General features: G+C 40.7%; 1 protein-coding gene across 8 annotated transcripts in view; it reads left to right on the top strand.

The window, feature by feature from the left end:
• chd9 (chromodomain helicase DNA binding protein 9) overlaps positions 1-22,674 on the top strand; it is a 268,861-nt gene that overhangs the window by 10,112 nt on the left and 236,075 nt on the right. For 6 of the 8 annotated variants that reach the window (XM_073070008.1, XM_073070017.1, XM_073070011.1 and 3 more), the window contains exon 2: positions 15,075-15,175. The exons of the other annotated variants lie outside the window; for them this stretch is intronic. The gene's annotated coding sequence lies outside the window, so the exon portion shown is untranslated. The remainder of the gene's footprint in view (positions 1-15,074; positions 15,176-22,674) is intronic. 8 annotated transcript variants of the gene reach the window in all.

The raw sequence follows: 22,674 nt of genomic DNA, 5'->3' as shown, positions 1-22,674 counted from the left end.
AGTGGCCGCTCTGCTTACACATTGCTTCTTTTTATTGGCCCCTGCCAGATGCCTAAGAGACCATTATGTTTGCAACCCGCTGGTAAGTTCCGAAAGACCCCAAGCTCTTTTTAATCTCACGTTGCCCCATCAATGAAGACTTCTCGCAATAATTGCAGCCTGTAATTTCAAGGCAATTATGTCTTGTAACTGAGGCCTGTCAACCATATACAAAAGTTGCAAGATATTACTCTTGCACTTCATTTCCCCTTGCAAAAGGTGCACTTAATTGTAGTTATTTGCTCTTCTTCCATGTATACTTTAACTGTCGTACACAAGGACATCCAGGTTATCCTGAGCAGCATAATTTCCTAGCAAAATGACTAACTTCTCAATTCCACCTACCACCCCACCAGCCTCTGGATCCAACGTATAATTCTCCATAACTTCCGCCACCTCCAACTCCAACGGGATCCCACTACCAAGCACATCTTTCCCTCTCCCCTCACTTTCTGCTTTCCGCAGGGATCCCCTTTCTACGTGACTCCCTTGTCCACTCGTCCCCCCCATCCCTTCCTACCGATCTCCCTCCTGGCACTTATCCTTGTAAGCGGAACAAGTGCTACACCTGCCCTTACACTTCCTCCCTCACCACCATTCAGGGCCCCAGACAGTCCTTCCAGGTGAGGCGACACTTCACCTGTGAGTCGGCTGGTGTGGTATACTGCGTCGGGTGCTCCCGGTGTGGCCTTTTATATATTGGTGAGACTCGACACAGACTGGGAGACCGTTTCGCTGAACACCTATGCTCTGTCCGCCAGAGAAAGCAGGATCTCCCAGTGGCCACACAGTTTAATTCCACGTCCCATTCCCATTCTGATATGTCTATCCATGGACTCCTCTGCTGTCAAGATGAAGCCACACTCAGGTTGTAGGAACAACACCTTGTATTCCGTCTGGGTAGCTTCCAACCTGATGGCATGAACATTAACTTCTCCAATTTCCGTTAATACCCCTCCTCCCCTTCTTACCCCATCCCTGATTTATTTAGTTTTTCTTCCCCCCTTTTTTGTCCCTCTCTCTGCCCGTCACTCTCCCTGTTCTCCATCTCCTTCTGGTGCTCCCCTCCCACTTTCTTTCTCCTGAGGCCTCCTGTCCCATGATCTTTTCCCTCCTCCAGCTCTGTATCCCTTTTGCCAATCACCTTTCCAGCTCTCAGCTTCACCCCACCCCCTCATGTTTTCTCCTATCATTTCAGATCTCCCCTCCCCCTCCTACTTTCAAATCTCTTACTATCTTTCCTTTCAGTTAGTCCTGATGAAGGGTGTCGGCCCGAAACGTCGACTGTACTTCTCCCTATAGATGCTGCCTGACCTGCTGCGTTCCACCAGCATTTTGTGTGTGGAACTTCTCAATTCCCTTAATTTTTCTCTTTATTTTTTATTTTTTCAACCTTTTTCAGTTTCACCTTATTCCTCTATTAGTGTAGATTAACAGTGCCACCTTGAATTTTGTTTCTGTCATAGTTTTCTTCAACCTATGGAAGTTATCATGATTAAAAATGAGCACTGTGGATCGATAATATATTGGTTATCTGTTTCTTTTCTGTATAATAAGCTTAACTGGACAAAATACTGACAACATGATTTTGCCAAATTCTGTTCAACCCAAGAATAATGTCCTATCAAAACAACCTAGTGTTTCAAATCTGCTTATGCCTTGTGCCCAGAAATGAATATTTTTGCATAGTTTTAGTCAGTGGAAAATTAGCTACAAGTTTCACAGTGGATTCTGGTTAACTGGGCCATTGGTTTTAGGGGCAGCCACTGGTTTGGGACAACTCTTAAAGAACAAAAACTAATCAAGAAAATAGCTGGGATTCCCTTTGTTTATTTGGGACACTATACCATTTACTTTGGACAGAAGACTGTTGTTAAACAGTTTCTAACTAGCCTCAGCCACGTGCTCTGGCCGTTAGGTGCTACACCGTGCTTACAGCGAACAGCTTTTTAAAATAGAGTCGGTTGTGTATATTTTTGTTCAAAAAGCAGTGATTTTTGTCATTGACAGTTGGTGAAAAAGGAGGAGTAAGACAATTCGGAGCTGCTTTGCTCACTGAGGTTTCAAGCATTCAAGCTTGGAGATGCCAGAAACAACCCAGAGTGAAATTGAAAGAATTTCAGTACTTCAAGTTAGGAGCTATGAAGAATTTGAAGATACTGACAATCGTCTCGACTGTTACAATTAAAATGAAGATTTGGAAAATGCAATTGTTAAAGCTATTGTATGAAGACAGTTCATTATCTGTACTAGATGTCTACACTGACTTTGTTCAGTCAAAAGAACATGACAGTGTACACTAGTTGAATTCCTCTAATCATTAGGAACTAATACAGCTTTATAGTACTGTAGTAGTATTGGCAGTGTTCTAATTTATTATTTGTTACTCAGTTAAATGGTAGTTGGTCTTTTTTATACTTTTATACGATTTCCTTGAAACTTTGGCTAGTTGGGGGCAGCCGCTTAATTGGGCCAAAATGTACCAGCCCTGATGTGTCCCATTTAAATGGAATCCACTTTATTGAAAAATATATCACAGTACTTGATAGATTTGCAACTTTGGTTTCAGTCCTATAAATAGACTTTACCATGAAGTCTGAGAGTAATGTTATAAATACCTTGAGCAGAAAGCTTTTTGCTTTGAATTTACCACTTTATTAACGTGGTTCTATTGATGACAGACCCATCTGACTTCCATTCGGAGTTTATAACTTTTCAATTTTCAATCTAGTAACTTGCAGGTTTGGGTGAGTGAGCAGTGGAGGGAAGAACAGGTTACATTGAAAATAGTAGATTTTTTTTTCCAAAAAATGGCCTGCATTCACTGTAAAGGTACCCAACCACTAAGTACATCTTCTGGTTGTGATTTTTCTCTCTCTCCCTCCCACCCCCACCCTCCCACTGTATTTGAAGTATTTTATTGTGTTATAATGGAATTCATTTTTTCACTGCACAGGCATAAACAAACTATTTTATTGTCATGTCTTCCTGTGCTGAAAGCATTTTAAATCAAAATTTTCTTGAAGGCATACTGTATTGAAGGTTAAGATAAGGAATTTGCAAATCAGCCTTGCTATAATGTGACCAGTCTGTCCTGATGCAGGATATTGGGAACCTTGACCTTTTCTCTAAAGATTATACATGCTAGGCTAGTTGAAAAGTTCAAGTGGTCTTTAGTCAATTGTATCAAGAGAATAAGAATAAAAATAACTAATCAGCCTGATTTGAGCCACATTTGAGGACTGAATGGCCATCTCCTGTACAGTTCTGCGACTCTGACACACCACTGATTTGTTACACTCAGAAAGGTTCAGGTTTTCATTTTGCACGTTTTCATTATTCACAAAATTATTTTGTACAGATATTGGAATTTATGATATTGTAAAATCAGACCTTTGGAAGCCTGCAGTACTTAACCTTTATAGCCTTGTGTAAATTGAGATAAATGAAATGATACTTTTCACCCAAAATGTTACACTAATCAATGATTAGAATTAAATTTCCATTAAACTTGCATCAAGATATTGAGAATATATCTGTCTGGCACTGTGATTGATGAAGTGCTGCATATGCCAAGCTATAGGCAGTGCATTGCAGAATTCAATGAAATATTGAAGTGTAAATCATTGTGAAGTTGAATGAATGATTTTTAGATTGACTCCATATATTCCTATTTATTCTTTTTACTAAATCTGTGTCCTTTTTATTGTAAACACTTTGTGATTACAAATAATATTACATAGTATTAAGTTGTTTGTATCTGATAGCATGTAAGTTTATGCAGCACCAGTGTCAGTTATTTGATGTAAATGATTTATGACAGTCTTTGTACTTAACACAAAGTCCCTTCCAATTTATTCACCTCTTCCTACTCACATCTTTATCCCTCCATCTACATCTCCATGCACGCATTGACCGCACTGTTAAAGTGGTCAACGGTATCAGCTTCACGTGCTAGTGAATTCCATACTGTTGGCATACTCTGAAAGACATTACTCTTAACACTCTTTTGATCTGTTTGTATTTATTCGCCTCTTAATATTTCCTTAGTCCAGTCTGCTCCAGAAATGCAAACTGTTTCCCATGTGTTCTTCTATCAAACCCATTCATTATTACAAGGAGTTCTGTTAGAATTTCACGTCTTTACTGTGGAAGTGAGAAGGCTGATCTTGAGTTTGTACATTCCATAACTTGGGCCCCAGATAGCAGTTATGGTCTTGTATGTTGGAAAAGAGAAATGGAAGAAAGAAAGTTATCAATATGATTGAAGATTTGTAATGGCAGATACTTATGCTACTGCAGTAGAAATTTTTACAGTTCTGACAAGCTATGAATAGTTAAAAAACACAATTATCACAAGAATGAAAGAGGAAGTTCGACATTTTCCCAGCGCTGTTGAAACTTGTGATGTTTTATTGAAGTTAGCAACTAGAAATATCAACCAGAAGAGATATTGTGATGATGTTTTCTAAAATAAATAAAATACATCAATGGCTGATGGGGAGCGTATTGAGGTATGAAATTAGATAGCTCTATTAAAGTGGGCCAGATGCATTCAAACTGTTTGAATTTCTGTGACTGTGGGATGGATGTATCGTGCTCCATTGTTACAAATGTGCGTCTTGGTGTACTCAGCTGCGTTTTGTACTCATCCACATCATAAGCTCATGTTTTATTTGCGGTAACTTTGGGAGCTGAGCTTTAATATCTTGCTGCAATAACTTATCGGTGACCTTCTGATTAGCTGGATTTCCTGTGATGGCTTATTAAATCCCTCGCATAATATGGTTTTTGAGGGGAAAAAATGTGATAGCTTATAATTTTAACCACTTACTTATTGTCATACCATGACCCTACTTGAACTCGTCAGCAGCCATTGAGTGAGAAGCTCTGTGCCTAAGTCTTTTGTGTTGGTGTGTCCCAGCAGATTAATATCATTCTGCTGTTTCAGTCTTTTGAAAACAAACTAATTAAATTCATAAAACCAGTCAGCATGCAGGATAAACAAGATGCATGACAGGTGCCACCTCTGGGGAAAATAACCATTGAGTAAATTGATCCTGCACAATATACCCAGTAACAAATGACAATTATTTTTTCATTTGCATTCCAATTGTTTGTCCATCCATTCAGACTGGTATCTGAACTGCACTAATTGCTGCAGCAAAACTCTCGATAATCTGGTATCTGACTATTTGGAAATCTTGACGACCCACCATTTGTCTCTGGTGAATGAACGGAATGAGGGAAATGGATTGGTGCAGCTGCACTGATCTGATACTTTTTGGAAGGTATCGCTGAGAATCTATGAATCCCTAGTCGGTGCCCTTGGTCACTGACTGGGGCCTGGTTTTCACACTCCCTGTCTGCTTGCCAGGGCCCTGAATTAGAGCTCCTATAGTCACTGAGCCCCAGTTCTTGCTCTCCTCCATGAAATGCTGGGCCCTAATTCTTTCCCTCCTCCACCATGTGCTGGGGCCCATTTTTTTGCTCTCTACTCCTGTTGGCTACACTTTGATGAAACAGAACTGTTTCTGCTTCCCACACAAAATGCTAGAGGAAATCAGCAGGTTAGCCAGCATCTGCAGAAATGAATAAATAGTCAACGATTTAGGGACTTGGCATAAAACGGAGACCGTTTGTTTATTTACATAGATGTTGCCTGATCCGCTGAGTTCCTCCAACATTTTGTGTGTGTGTTGCTCTGGATTTCCAGCATCTTCAGAATCTAAAGGGCAAACACGAGGAAATCTGCAGATGCTGGAAATTTGAACAACACACACAAAATGCTGGTGGAACACAGCAGGCCAGGCAGCATCTATAGGGAGAAGTGCTGTCGACGTTTCAGGCCGAGACACTTCGTCGGATCTCGGCCCGAAACGTCGACAGCACTTCTCCTTATGGATGCTGCCTGGCCTGCTGTGTTCCACCAGCATTTTGTGTGTGATCTTCAGAATCTCTTATGTTTCTGTTTCCCATGTTCACTTTGGCCTTGTTAATCAAGCTCCCTTTAAACTTTAGGTTCCCAGAAAAAATAATTTTTTCTTCTGTAATGCAACTTTTAAAGGGAAAATGAATTAAATATGTGATAGAATAATATTCAATTGTTTGGAAAATCTGCTTGTCAACACCACCAAAATGGCAGATAAAGAAGTTGCACTGTATTTCTTGGTCACAATTGTCGCAGAATGGTAAGATATAGTTAAAAAATTGTAATTGGAGGCCATGTTCTCTGTTAAGTTGATTGCCATAAGATGAAGGCATATTGAAATTGTGTCTGAAGCTTGAGCTGAAAGAAATTTTGCAAATTAATACTTCAGTTCTTATGTCTTTAAGTCAGTTTTCTGCTTCTCACTTAAAAATGCTGAAAGAACAGAAACTGCTTCCATTAATATTGATTGGTTTACCAAGTGAGGTTAACCTGTCGATTGGTTTTCAAAGTTGCAATAAATGACCCTGAATGTACCGTGACTTGGCTCATTGCTAGATCAAGAGAAAGCGTTTGAAATTTGGCAAGTACTGTAGGAATTTTGTGTAACACTTCCTGGTAGCTGTGCTGGCACTTGCAGTAAACTACACTGCTGCCTGCAAATCTTCTTCTTTGAAGTATTGAAGAGGCAGACACAACATTTGGCATTGGCGCATTGGCAGATTACTGCAGTCCCGAGCTGCTAGAATTCTAGTTTTGTGTTCAGTGCTTTCTTAATCTTTGAGTCTTGTTGCAGCACAGCATGGTTTTTGATTTGCAACTTTAGCTATTTGTCAATAATTATAACCGATTTAATGTATGTTAGTAATTTTTGTTCCTCGTGCTTGGGGAACAAAAACAAGAAAGATTGTGTGAAGAGTCACCAGGGGTGTTGCTGAAAGTTAGCATAAGTGCAGTGTGTGAAAGAAGCAAGCGTGGCCTTTATTGCAAGAGGATAAGAACATTCGAGCAAAGCAAACTGAAGCAGAAGGCCATTTGGTCCATTGTACCTATGCTGTCTTTCAGTTTGAATACAAGAGTACAAACATTGTGGTGCAATTATAGAGACCTGATTGGGTGGATTCCCAAATTTGGTTTCCAGATGACCATGACATCTCTACGACAATGACGAGACCTGCAGTATTGTGCACAGGTCTGGCCTCCCTATCTGAGGAACGATTCAAACACAATAGGAGGAACCAAGCAAAGACTCACCGTACCGGTTCCTGGATTTGTCCCATGAAGAAAGATTAAGCTGATTGTAAGCCTGTGGTCTCCTGAGTTAGAAGAATAAGAGGTGACCTCACCGTAACTTAGAAAATTCAGGATTTTTTAGAATCGAGGGATATGAGGTTAGGACAGACACGAGAGGCTGAGACAAACAGATTTGATCCTTTTGGATGAGGGAGCAGATACAAGGGTTGAGTGAAGTACTGCTGCTTCAATCTATTAAATGCATTGTCATTAGAAACCAGTCTGTGTTTGTAGAATGCAAACAACAATTGTCTTTAATATTGTAAAATACCAAATTTCGTTAGGCAGTTCTCCTGTGAGGAACTTTTGGTAGTGTTTTGGGACAAGCAACCAGAAAAAAATAATTTGGAAAGGTCTGCAGGCGAGGATTCCAAAATTTTATTTCTAGGTGGCCAAAGGTGTAGCTGCAATTGGCAAAGTGATGAAAGTCTAGGATCGTGGTTGCCAACTGGTCGATCATGATCTTTGAGACTTTCCAGTAGATCTCTATATTCGGTGGTTGAGTTGTGGCAAGGTGTTGCAACGATTTGTTGACTTGCTGCCTGAGATAAAAACTTTTCTGTTGACAAAAAAATGAGGAGCTGTCAGATGATGCGTGGCTACTGGATTTAGGGTTTCTGACAGATCTAATGGCTAAATTAAACGCGCTTAACAACGAGCTCATGGGAAAAGACCGACACCTGCCCCACACGATAAGCGCAGCAAATGCATTTAAGGCCAAGCTCGGTATTTGGATTTCAAATTTAAGGAACGGGAGGCTAACACACTTTTCCAAAATGTTACAGGCCATCAAGGAAAAAAATGCTTTTCGCCCAGAGCAGTACTGTGCTTACCTAGACAAACTGGCAATAGAGTTCAATCGGCATTTCAGGGAGTTAAATGTCATGAAAGATATTGTTATAACGCAATAATTTGGGTCCATAAAATGTCATCACGAAGAAAACAGGGTCACGCCAAATCAAAGTTCAAGAAAATCAGTGTTCAAACTGACCCAATGTTGACCTAACATCCTAAAACACCCCTATTTTCACCCTATTTGACCCGTTTTTTGCACATTTACCTTCTGGCAAGCAAATTACCTTTGAATTAAAGAAGTAGAACAGGCATCCGTTAGTCTCGAGAGACCATGGATTTGCGCCTTGGAAAGTTTCCAGGTCGCAGGCCTGGGCAGAGTTGTATGGAAGACCAGCAGTTGCCCATGCTGCAAGTCTCCCCTCTCCATGGCACCGATGTTGTCCAAGGGAAGGACAAGGACCGATACAGCTTGGCACCGGTGTTGTCGCAAAGCAGTGTGTGGTGCTTGCTCAAGGACACAACACGTTGCCTTAGCTGAGGCTTGAACTAGCGACCTTCAGATCACTAGACCAATTCCTTAACCACTTGGCCACGTGCAAATTAAAGAATTCTGCGAATAAATTGTTGTTGTTAATGTAGAAATTAAAACACAAATTAATTTTTAGTAAAACTTTTTAATACACAAAACAACAAATAAAAACATTAAAGAATATCAGCAATCATCATTTACAATTTATTTCTTAGAAAAAGTGATCAAGTGTTCCTTGCTTGAATGCAGCATGTCGCTGGCTGCGAGCGAAATCTAGAATGCTTCTGAGTTGGAGGGTTTTTATGTGGTCCACCTCCTGGGTCTCCAGACAGCAGAGGCTAGCCTTGAGGTGTTCAATGGCTTCAGACACTTTTGGGGGTGGGGGTGGGGGTGGAGGCTCTTCATTATAATCATCATCTTCTTGTGGCTCGAGAACCGGTACTATAGTAACATTACGGACATGAAGTCCAATGACTCATCGCATTATATCTGAATTCGCGTTAAATCGGGGCGCGTAAAATCGGGGTTTCACTGTATTTCAAACCCATTTTTGCCGATCGATATAGAACAGGTAGCAGACAAATTCCAGCAAGTATTTGGTGTGCCAACTGATGTTGAAATGGAACTCATTGATTTGCAGAATAACATTGAGCTTAAAGCAAGATCAAGGGACTTCTGGGGGCTTGTCAGCAGGGAGAAGTTTCCACATCTCACCTTTAGTAGGTCGATTTTGCCTTTCACTAAGGCTGAGGTAGGGGATCTTGGGCTTAAAAAGGTTGGTGACCACTAGTCTAGGATAGTCTCGGATAAGAGGCTGGAAGGGGCAAAAAATATTAAGAAAGTAAAATCGCAGGGATAGGTTAGAGGCAAGTCGGGGCAGACCATGTTGGTATGTCATAACTGAAATACTGCAGGATCTGGACCCAGGAAGCTGATACGACTTGGCGGTTAGGATATCGGCATCAGAATTTTAGTTATGTTTTTTGAAGGCACATGTTGAAAGCGTAGATAGAATAATGGTATATATATTTGAAACTGTTATGAAGGGAGTGATTGGGTTCAGCAGCAGATGGGCTGATGTAGCAATGGACACTGGCAATGTTTACAAATGTGATCATCTTGGTCAGACGTCAGCCTGATAACACCATATGTTTGCCATTGTGTGTTGTTTGAATTTCAGTTGACTAATCGTGCAGAGAAGCATTTACTTTGGATGTGTTTTTGTTCTTCAAGACAACTGTTGTGTATTGATTCCAGTAATATCAGTGAATACATGGGGCAAAGAAAAATACCACCTTGTTGTGCATGATCAATTCAGAGTAGGCACAAGATTGTTCAGTTCCATAAGCTTGGTTTTAAAATTAGTACTCCATATTAAATCCATTCCAGTAATAACATGCTGCTTCTCGGCTGTAAACTTAACATTAACCCAAGTGAAGTTAAAGTCATACACCACCGTTTTTGTTTTGCAACCAGTAAACTAGCAATTTTAAAAAAAGATTGTGAATCTATCCACGTCTTGTCTCTAGCATGCATCTGTCAGATTTCAGAAGCACCAGAAGTATTACGTGACAGCCAGCCATTTCCTGTTTTTCTTGGCTTAGTATATGTTTTGTATTCACTGATGGGGTGTGGCTATCTCTGACAAGGTGGGTTCATTACACTGCCTTTATTATTGTCCATCTCTAACATTTGGATATGAGGTTGTGAAGGGAATGCAATGGAATTTTGAGAGTGCTGACCTTCACCTCCAACAATACAATAAGATTCTTTGACATTGTCAGTGAATATACTGTGTGCAGCCCAATATACATCTGGAGAATTCTAACCTTTCAGTTCTATGATATATTTACTCTGTGCGGTTTTAATAATATAAGAATGTATGAGCATGAATAGGCCACTCAAGATTACCCTTCCATTTAATGTGATCAGAGCTGATTAGCACTAGGTCTTATCTCTCCCTTTATACTAGTTTCTCCATTGGCCTCAATTTAATGATCTTCTAAAAATTTACATTCATCTTCAAATTCTTCCAGTAATCTAGCCTCCACAACTCTCTGTGGTAGGGAATTCCAGAGATTTACCATTCTCTGCGAGAGGAAATGCCTGCATACCTCGGTTTTAACTGACTTCCTCCTGCTTGTAATGGGACAAGCTTCTGATCCCAGGAATTATCCTAAGGAATCTCTTTTGGACTACTTCCAATGCCAGCATATCCTGGGAGGGGGCGGGGGGGGAAAGAGACTAAAACTGCACAGTGCTCCAGACATGGCCTCAGCCTTACACTGTACACTTCTGACAATATGTCCTGAATTGTAAATTCTAATCCTCTTATAATTTAATAAAGGCCAATATGCTGTTTGGCTTCCTAACCACTTGTTGCATCTACCTGTTAATGATCTGTGCACAAGCACACCTAAATCCCTCTCACTGTGTTCATCTCCATTAGAAGTCTGCCTTTAGATTCCTCGTAAAGAAGTGCATAGCCTTACACTTTCCCACATTAAACTCCATATGCCAAGTTTTCACCTAAAACTCCTTAAGCTATTTGTATCCTGTTGATGTTTAAATATCCACATTGCAACATGCTCTCTCACCTATTTTTGAATTATTAGATACCTTGCACTATAAATAGTAAATAACTGAGGGCCAAAATCTGATCCCTGGGGCACCTCTCCACTGGTATCATCCTTCTAGCTTGGGAAAAAGAGTTTATTTTGACTCTTGGCCTTTAATATGTTCAGTCTGCAGTCCATATTAACACACTTCTCCTGTTATCCTCCCCTGTACCATGGGCTCTTACCTTGCGCACCAGCTTTCTTGTGGCACCTTGTCAAAAATCTGAGTGTGATTTTTACCAAACTGACCCTCAAACAGTTGCAAGGGTCATAGTGAAACACATAACCTCTATAACTTCAGGTATCCTGGTTGTAGCTCTGCTACCCAGTTACTGCAACAGTAGTGTTCAGAAAAATTACTTGCAAAATGAAGAGAGTGGTGCATTTGAACTTTCTAATCTTTACATGAGCTGTTGGTTCTATTTATTAACTGAACCTGTATGAAAAGGAGATCATATGGAAATTTTGTTTATGGTCTATTGGTCTAATTTCAAATCACATAAGCTAGTAATGGAATGTGCAGTTATTTTAATATGTAATATATGTGAGGATTTCCTGTGAAACATTCTTTTGGAAGCAATTGCTGTGCGGTGTGAGTTTTTGAAATGCATCATTATAAGAAATCAATAGTCCCAACAGCATTTTGGAATAATCCATGTTATTTAACAATATTCTTTTCCCTTGTTGATTTATGAATTGAATAGAATGTAAACTGTTTGTCCTTCCATAGACAGGTATTCGTTTTGTATTTTCGAATGTAGTGAGACAGTGAAAGGCCCTGGCCTTATTTTTATTTTGCGATACAGCACGGAGTAGGCCTTCTGGTCCTTCGAGCCATGCCACCCCAAGAATCCCCAACAAATCCAATTAACCCTAGCCAAATCAGGAGACAATTTGCAACAGCCAAGTAATTAACCTAGCTGGTATGTCTTTGGACTGTGGGAGGAAACCAGAGCACCGGGGAAAGCCCACGCATTCCACTGGGAGGATGCACCGACTTGCAGATGGTGCCAGGGTTGAACTCCAGAACTCCCCAAGCTGCAGTCATGTCGGCTGACTGCTGTGCTGCATTGCAGGCCATCCAGATCCTGCCATGCATAACTAGTTTGAGGAAGTTAAAGGAAAACAAAATGCAGTTACAGAGAGGGTGCAGGCAGACAAATGAAGTGTAAGGGTCAGGATGAGATAGACTGAGCATTCGAGTTCATCGTTTGGCGTACGAGAGGTTTGTTCAAGGCACTGCTTAACAAGCTGAGTACTTCCAGCACCTCCTTAAGCCTATCTCAACTGGGTCTGATGACTCGCAGCATAAGTAAATACACAACACAACAAAATAAAATGGAGGGTGAAATATTGGACAATGGTGAAGTCTTTGTGGTGTCCTGTCTATAATACAGTCCTTAATAAAACAGGCTAACTTTTTAATGCAGGTATTGGTGACCATACGGTAGGAACTAGTCAAAGATGGATTTGCATAAAACAAAATCAGCACAGCATCCCTAAAAGTTAATAGCCCTCCTACCCAGCCCACATCAGGATTGGGTTTCTCTTTTACTCTCCTTCCTCCACACCAATCTTTATGTTCAACAGATCATCCCTCATAATTTCCACCATCTCCATCCCTCTCAGTATTTCAAATGGATCATGCCCCTGCAAACCCCTGGTTTGCTCGTCCATTTCCACCAACCAACTTTCCTGCAACTACAGCAGATAAAACGTCCAATTGTTTTTATATGTTTTCCCATCCCACTACCCAGGAATATAAACAGTCCACTCGAGTGAAACAGCAATTCACTAGTACTTTTCCAATCTAGCGTATTGATTTTTGATGTTCATGTGGCCTTCTCTGGATTTGAGAAACAAAAGTCAGTATGAATGGCTGTTTTGCAAAACATCTCCATTCAGAGGTAAGGATGACCATGATCTTTGTTTCAATCCCACTCTGATCTCTGTCTTCAGTTATCTGCTTGAGTCTACATGGATCACTTGTTTCTACTCCATGTGGAAGTATCTTCCAGCTTCAGTGTGCTCTTCCCTCCCCCCACCCCCTCCCTCTCCTTTCTATGACCTTCAATTTTTAAAGTAATTGTTACCTTGACAGCTTTGATCAGTATAGATGTTTTCCTCACCCCTCTCCCTCTTTCCTACTTGTTGGCTTGCTTTCCCAGTTCTGATGAAAGTTGTTTGACCTGATGCTTTGAATCTTTTTCTCTCCCCACTGAAGCTGTTTGACCTGCTGAATGTTTCCTGCACTTTCTGTGGCCGCCTCTAAATTTAACCAGTTATAATTTTAAAAACTAAGTGAATAAACTTCAAAATGGAGTGCCTGAATTAATGTGTTTGGATCTATGCAAAAGCGGAGTCATTAGACTATACTTAAATCAAGGTTATAAACTAGCTAATTAACACCTTTGTACCTTGCTCAGAGACCAAAGAATGTAGATTTATAATAGTCACTGCCTGTTGAAAATTATCCGTTAAAAAAAAATGTTGTGACCCATTATATGTGTGTGTTTGTTGGCAGCTTTAAGGGAGTTATTTTCCAGCATATGACAATCTCTTGGAATGTTTGCTATACAGTCATCTGAGATCCTACTGCCACTGTACTTAAGTCTGCTCTGTCAGTCTAGCAGTCAGTGTTGAATTCTGATGCCATGTATGAAGTCTAGTTCTAGATGTTTTGCTGCTGCACATTCTGTTATTAAGTGCTATCTATGATGTGTGAAAGTCACTGAGCCCTGCCACCTCTCTGTAGCTTTTTTTCGTTGCTGCTGAGCTAATCCATTGGAAAAGGTCATTAATTGAGAACACAGGCTGAGAAACACGAGAAAAAAACATAACATCAGTCCTCATCCATGTGACGCACAAGGGGGGTCTATTTCTTCCTTTACATCTATAACAGCTATCAGTTCTGTTCCCCACTTTGTTTCTCTGTAATCTGTTCTATCTCGCATTCCCATCAGTTCTGCTTGATTCTCCTGCCACCCCTCAACAGTAAAGGGCAATTTATGTTAACTAGTTTACATACCCAACATGTCTTCAGGATGTGGGAGGAGGCTGGTGTACTTGGGGAAACCTGTGCACTCCCAGGAGGAATGTGAAGATTCAACGGAGATCATTTTGGGTCAGAGCCAAGCCTGTGCCCCTGAAGTTGTGCAATAGCAGATTTAACCGTTGTGCACTCTGCCAACTTAATAATTATTTCAGTGGTTCTGTTGTGGAGCATCAGTCAATAGAGCACAAAAACGGGCCCTTTGGCCCATCCAGTCTATGCCGAGCTGTTATTCTGCCTAGTTCCATTGACCTGCCCCTGGATCATAGCTCTTCATACCCCTCCCATCCATATACGCATCACCAAAATAGTGAGGTTAACCCCCACCCCCATCCACCACTTCCGTTAGCAGCTCGTTCCAAACTCTTCCTCAAATTTTGCATATCTCTATCAAACTCTCCTCATTGCCAAAGATACAGTTATGTGACATCTAATCATTACCATTGGAATTTTAATACTGTATTTGAATAAAGAAATCTGAAATTAAAGGTGATCACTGTGAGACTTGTAGGGGTGGTGGGGGGGGGGGGGGGGGAAGAAACGCTTCTGTTCGCTATAATTCCTTAAGGAAAGAAGTCTGTCATCCTTGCCTGATCTGGTCTTTATGTGACTCCAAACCATCAGCCTGATTGATCCCTAACTGCTTTGTCAGTTCAGGGGCAGCCAGGGATGGTCAACAAAAGCTGGTGTTGCCAGTGAGGTCCTCATCTCTTGAGGGAATAAATTATCTTTCATGGGCAATGAGGTGAAAATGCCTGGTGCTGACAAAGTTTGCTGCAGTGATTTTGTGATTTCTAACACAGACCTTCTCCTTCCCAGCATCAGCTGCTGTTGGGTAACATTTCAGCGATGCACAGCAACCTAAATAATACAAGCTGACTGAGTAGCAGATCGGATTGGGAAACCTTCACAGTTAGCAAGTGAGTGAAAAAAATCAACTCTTAAACTTATGTACATTTTATAGAGCACTTGCTAAAGATTGGATGGAACTAACATATAGGATTAAATTAGAGGCTGAAGTGTCATAAACTTTAAAAATAAATTCTGGAAAACCCTTTGTGGGGGTATTATAATCCTCATGAAATTACTTTCTTGGGGCCATAGAGATGGCCAAGAGTTGTTTTAGTTTAGTGTACTATTAGACCTTGCATAACAGTGTAAAACATTTTCAGGGAACTTTACGTGCAACTATTTCATAAAACCACCTGAAGTTTTTGCCAATTTATTGATTTTTGAAGGAGTGTTGAACTGCTAACTGCAGTTTAGAAAATTCAAGTTCAACCATGTTTTAGAAATCACTAAGATAATGTTTTAATGACAACTGTTGCATTTTCAACATCAGAACAAATGCAAAATCTGGGACTAATACCGGTATATATTTTCATTTCCTTGACTCCATTGAACTTTTGAATAAATCTGAGCTGTTCACTTTCCCTGCTTTTGCTGGAAGAAGAATGTTGATCGAAGAAATGCAAAGTGCTGTAGTTACTCAGTCCTAAATTGGCCTACTGATTAGGATTCGCTCCTTTTCTAGTTTGCATTTCTTGAAGCAGTGCTGTGGAGTTGTGTCATCTAGGTTGCCTAACATGCCACCTGTCAGTCTCAATGCAAAAGAGTCTCAATCTCAGTTTCAGAGCAATTGGACCTTTCGGTGCAAGGGATCGGTCCTCTGGTTTAGATGGGTACTTTATAACAGGGTATAGTATCTAAAGTGAACATGCTAATTAGTTAACTGAAACTGGTATTTCAATTTAGTATTTTGTTTTATTTATGGTTGCTGCACTACTTAGCAATGTGTGCTACATTAGTGATCTCCTTGAATCCCATTCAATGCCTCCTTTTAGTTACTACTTTTCATTTCTTGTACACCAAAAGGCCTGTTTTACAGTCAGCTGCTGAATACACATGGTTAAAATTTCCATAAGGAATTGATAGAGGGTCTCCCAAATGGATAAGTGGGCCCTCAGCTCAGTGCACCATTCTGTTTGACTTTCCTGACCCTGGGCCCTTCTATGCAAACATCACTCCCCAGACAGAATGCTTTCTTTCCGAGAGCCAGTTTTTTTCACTGACTTTTTGGTTTTTGCCGAAGTTCTCTCTGCCTTCAGGTTCCAGACTGCTAAGCAGGATTGCACAGGCACTTGTTGTTATACTGCCGCCAGTACTCTGGAACCAGTCCCAGAATTTAAATATCGTGTATTTTGAGAATACTGTCAATTAAATTTAAAAAATGCTTTCAGCATTGAAAACCTGGTATAAAATTCCCTTGGCTTTGCATCATTTCTCACCTGATTGGGCATGAATGTAACTGAACCGTTTGTCTGCAGATTGAATGTAGCTAGCCGTTAGCTATGCCTTCTAATATCTCCATTGAGCTGGCTTGCATTTATTTTCAACATCAGAACAAATGCAAAATCTGGGACTAATATATTTTCCTTCATTTCCTTGACTCCATTGAACTCTTGAATAAATCTGAGCTGTTCACTTTCCCTGCTTTTGCTGGAAGAAGAATGTTGATCGAAGAAATGCAAAGTGCTGTAGTTACTCAGTCCTAAATTGGCCTACTGATTAGGATTGGCTCCTTTTCTAGTTTGCATTTCTTGAAGCAGTGCTGTGGAGTTGTGTCATCTAGGTTGCCTAACATGCCACCTGTCAGTCTCAATGCAAAAGAGTCTCATTCTTGTAAGTTAGATATGGCCCTTGTGGCTAAAGGGATCAGGGGGTATGGAGAGAAAGCAGGTACAGGGTTTTGAGTTGGATGATCAGCCATGATCATACTGAATGGCAGTGCAGGCTCAAAGGGCCGAATGGCCTACTCCACCTATTTTCAATGTTTCTATGTTTCTATTTCCCTATCACCTTCCAAGGGACTATTGTGTGTGAGACTGTACTGCACCAACAAGCTGCGCCAGTCATTTCTCACCTCATTGCATATTTTTTTCCTCACTCAAGACTACTTTTGCACAAGATAAATATCTCCCTATGGTTTCCCTCTCCTGTCATGACAGCAGTGTTAGGAATGACTTAATTTTCCCGAGTAACCTGGCTGTGCTTTCCTGATCCACAAGCATACAGCTTTCATTTTTGATAGTAAGCTTTGATGTGCATGTACAGAATTATAAGCTCCACAGAGCATAACTGAGCTGTTTCTGCTAGTAGGTTCAGAATCCATCTATCATCTGATCTAATCCACCTCTATAGTTGTACTTGATGTTTTAATGTTATTAAGGGTTGCACTGATCAAATAGTGTGGCACCATGTTTCATCATGTGCTTTTGGACTGTGGTTTTGTGGTATATTGCTTTGCTTGTGAACAAGCTTTATAGTGTGTGAAATGCTAATCTGCAGTTTTCCCATTCTATGTCACCTTCAGCATCCCCTCAGCGTGCAGTCTGTCAATCCCCACTTGAGAATCTTATGTTTCAGTTACATTGAGAACTCATTCTTCTGAACAGCAAAACACCCGAAACTTCAGAGCACTCAGCCATTCTTCATAGCTCAACACCTTCTTCCATAGAAGTAGTTGTGGTGAACTACATATACCTGTCTGGACACGCCCCCTGCTGACTGCTCCTGTGGCTCCTCCCACAGACCCCGGTATAAAGGCGATTGAGGCCTGAGCCCGGCCTCTCAGTCTCCAGGATGTAGTATGGTCAACCACTGCTTGTTCCTTCTTCCAGTCAATAAAAGCCGATATCTCGCCTTTACGTCTCAGAGTGAGTTATTGATGGTGCATCAGTAGTCTTGTGAACTTGCATTCCTCAAATGCAAGAATGTCATTGTAAATGTGGATACCTAAACTGTGTGCACAACTCCCAGTTATGGTCTCAAAGTTCTGCAAAAAAATTCACTCTTTTGATACTTCACACTTCTTACAGGTCAACATCTAATTATGTGCATGCTAACTTTGTGTGTTACAAGTTTTAGAACCTCTCCGCCCCCAAATTCCACTGTATTGTGTCAAGCACCTTTTTGCTATGTCTTATAACAAACAACAAATAACTCAGAATGGATCAATCATAGCAACACACACACAAAATGATGGAGGAACTCAGCAGGCCAGGCAGCATCTATGGAAAAAATTCCCGCCGAAAGGTCTCGGCCTGAAATGTCGACGGTACTTTTTTCCTCCAGCATTTTGTGTGTGTTGCTTGGACTTCCAGCATCTGCAGGTTATCTTTTGTTTATGAATGGATCAATCATGAATGTGTTTATTTTACTTGCAGCAAGGGAAGACTGGCACAACACAGGAGCCGGTGATGGCTTCACAAAAAAACAGACAGCGTAGTCACACTTTTTTTTAAGCAAGTGTTAGCTATCTGTGCCAGTTCAAGGACAGGGTGCATTCTGGTCGTTTGCTTAATCAGTGAACTTGGCATTCTTCCAGTAACTGAATCAGCAATTCATTATATACTCAGGGTCCATCGGCATAATGTTGCACGACCACAATTAGTAGAGTACTCAGCTACAATACAGGTTCCAATTTGTTATAGACAAAAATGCCATTTTATTACTACAAGCAAAGTAGGTTTCCACATTTGTAATGTTTTATTATTTCATTCTAATTAACTGATTTTTTTCACTTTTGTTTATAAATATTAATTTATTGCTCATGAAAGTAACACAACAAGGAAACAGGTCCTTTACTCACCATGTCTGTGATAGCTATCAGTTACTCGTCTATTACTGAATATTATAGCCCATTGCATTTAAAGTACTAATCAAAATCTTATCTGCTGTGAGAGTAGCTATCTTGACCATCCACTCAGACAGTGAGTAACAGATTTCTACCAGTAAGGGAAAACAGTCTTTCTCCAGTCCCCTCCTAGCCCTAACCTTAATCTACACCTTCTGGATAGACACTTCTGAGGAAAGAAGATTCCCACACGTCAGAACTCTGTTTACTTCAGTCAGGTCCCCTCTCAGCCTCTGCTCCTAGGAAATTAAACCAGTCTGATCCCTGGCACAGGATAGATACATCCCAAATGGAGAAGTATTCTGAAGGCAGGATGACACAACTGTGGCTAACAAAGGAAGTCAAAGCCAACATAAAAGTCAAAGAGGGGGCATGTAATAGAGCAAAGGTAGAGGATTGGAAAGCTTTTAAAAACCAACAGGCAACTAAAACATCATAAGGAGAGAAAAGATGGAATACGAATGCTAGCCAGTAATATTAAAGAGGATACCAAAAGTTTTTTCAGATATATAAAGAGTAAAGGAGGCATGAATGGATATCAGACTGCTGGAAACCTGTGCTGGAGAGGTAGTAATGGGGACAAGGAACTGACAGATGAACGGAAATAGTATTTTGCATCTGTCTTCACTGTGGAATACACAAGAGTATTGGGGGCAGAAGTGACTGAAGTTTTCATTACTAGGGAGAAGGTGCTTGGGAAGCTGAAAGGTCTGAAGGTAGGATTTTTTGAAAAAACCTGGACCAGATGGTGTACACCCCAGGGTTCTGAATGAGATGACTGGAGAGGTTGTGGAGACATTAGTAATGATCTTTCAAGGATCACTAGATTCTGGTATGGTTCCAGAGGACTGGAAAATTGCAGACTTCGCTCCAAGAAGGGAGAGAGGCAGAAGAAAGGAAATTATAGGCCAGTTAGTCTGACCTCAGTGGTTGGGAAGATGTTGGAGTTGATAGTTAAGGATGTGGTTTCAGGGTACTTGGAGACACATGATAAAAAAGGCTGTAATCAGCATAGTTTCCTCAAGGGAAGATCTTGCCTGACAAATCTATTGGAATTCTTTAAAGAAATAACAAGCAAGATGGACAAAGGAGTATCAGTAGATGTTGTGTACTTGGGATTTTCAGAAGGCCTTTGACAAGGTGCCACACATGAGGCTGCTTAACAAGAGCCCATGGTATTACAGGAAAGATACTAGCATGGATGGAGCATTGGCTGAGTTGTGCGGCACAAAGAATGGGAATAAAGGGAACCTTTTCTGGTGGGCTGCTGGTGACTAGTGATGTTCCACGGGATTCTGTTTTGGACTGCTTTTTACATTATATGTCAAAGACTTGATGGAATTGAGGGCTTTGTGGCCAAGTTTGTAGATGATACAGATAGCTGGAAGGGCAGGTAGTTTTGAGGAAGTAGAGAGGCTACAGAAGAACTTGGACGGATTAGGAGAATGGCCAAAAGAAGTGGCAGTTGGAATACAGTGTCAGGAAGTGTATGGCCATGCACTTTGGTAAAAGAAGGTTGGGTCAGTGGTGGGGAAGGCAAATGTTATGTTAGCATTCATTTCAAGAGGACTAGAATATAAAAGCAAGGATGTAATGTTGAGACTTTATAAAGCATTGGTGAGGCTTCACTTGGAGTATTGTGAGCAGATTTGGGCTTCCTATCTAAGAAAGGATTTGCTGACATTGGAGAGAGTTCAAAGGAGGTTCATGAAAATTATTCTGTGATAGAAAGGCTTATCACATGAGGAGTTCTGGGCCTGTACTCAATAGAATTTAGAAGATTGAAGGAGACGTCTCATTGAAAATTATCGAATGTTGAAGTGCCTCAATAAAGTGGATGTGGAGAGGATCCTTATGGGGTAGTGGAGTCTAAGACCAGAGGACATAGCCTCAGAGTAGAGGGACGTCTATTTAGAATGGACATGAGGAAGAATTTTTTTTAGCCAGAGAGTGTGAATCTGTGGCATTCGTTGCCAAAGGCGGCTGTGGTGGCCAAGTCATTGGGTACATTTAAGGCAGAGATTGATAGTTTCTTGATTAGTCAGGATATGAAGGGATGGGGGAGAAGGCAAGAGGTTGGGGCTGAGAGGAAAATGGATCAGCCATGAAGAAATGGCAGAGCAGACTCAGTGGGCCAAATGGCCTAATTCAGCTCCTATATCATATGGTCTTATGGTCAATTTCTTTGTCACAACTAAAATGCATCAGCAGCCTGGTGAATCGGCTCTATACCCTCTGCAGAGGAGCATTTTTACTTTTCCTGAAATAGAGCACCAGAGCTTTCCACAATACTCCACCTGTGATCTAACTATAATTGTACCATAATTTGCCTGCATTTTTTTCACCACCTGTTTCCCTTCTGTGTTCTAGAGTGCTGTCAGTTATTTTGTATACCCCAGCCTTATTAGCTCTGCCAAAACATGATACCTCAGATTCCTCATGATTAAATTACATCAAGCATTTTTAAACCCGGTTTTACTAACAGTTCCATATAATTTTTTAGCAAAAGACAATCCCCCATGCTGTAAACAACACTGCCAGCCTTTGTGTCTGTGTATCTACTAATCATTCCTCTTGCATTCACATGCACACTGCTAATAAACGTAACAGAGTGTTTGAGCACCGATTCTTGGGTACGTCAGTGATGCAGTTTCTGAAGGCAAGAAAGTGGCCATCCCATTTTGGATCCACTTGACTTTTTAAGTTGCCCTGGACCATGGAAACAGTTGTCAATTCGCTTATGTGAATCAGTACATGCCTTTGCTAAATCTCAGAGAATGGATGTCTTCACTGCTTCATTTTAAATGATTTTTGACTTTAGAACACAGTCTACAAAGTTTTGTGGAACTCTGGCGTGGCCTTCACCTCAGCTGAAGTCGGTGGATGTCAGGTGACAATTCAGAGGAAATTCTAGACATCTAGCAGCTGTGATGTCATTAAGCTACCTGAACAGTTAGTCACATCTGTTTTATAAGAAGTCTCAACAGTAAAATGGGAAGAAAGTATTTTTTTAATCAGTTCATCATTTCACAGGAAACTAACGAATATGCATGTACATATTTGCATCAACTTCTGTCTTAATTTTAACTGTTTTGATAAAAAATTTGGTTGTGGTTGAAATACTGTTTGTGAGGTTGGTTTTCCAGAGCACAAGTTTCCAAAGCAGGATATGACTTGCTCTGCCATTTTAAAACTCATAGTAGCATTTCAAGGTGTTTTACAGCAAGATTAGTTTGTCATTAACTGAAATTATTCTCATTTTAAATTGTTTAAACGTCAGTGGAGAAGATTGGAGTAAGCAAGCCTGTGGGGAATGGCTGTGTCACTGATGATTCCTGGGTTCCCATACTTGTGCAGTCCTTGCATTAAAGACTCAAACTTGGTTCACCAAATGATTATCGTGAATGCTCTTAGTTTTACTTTTATTACAGCAGCAAAACCTTCAGTCATGCTCCTAAAGTTTTTTTTAGTTTAAATACATTGCTTTTAGAAAACCTTAAGCTAACTAATTTTTTAAAACCATTTTGTGAAAGAAATCTCTGAAGATAGTTGTAGAGTAAGACTGCATTGAAACAGGCGCTTCAGTCCGACTGGTCAGCGCTGACCACAGCATCCTCCATGCAAGTCCAAGTTGCCTGAATTTGACACATAACCCCCCCCCCCCCCCACCCCAATCCAAATGCCTCTCATATTTTACAGCTGTACCCACCATGACCACTTCCC

Source organism: Hemitrygon akajei, chromosome 17 (assembly GCF_048418815.1).
Source record: "Hemitrygon akajei chromosome 17, sHemAka1.3, whole genome shotgun sequence".
Classification (NCBI taxonomy): Eukaryota; Metazoa; Chordata; class Chondrichthyes; order Myliobatiformes; family Dasyatidae; genus Hemitrygon; species Hemitrygon akajei.
Note: the sequence above shows the minus strand (reverse complement) of the source record. Positions and strands in the feature narration are given on the sequence as shown.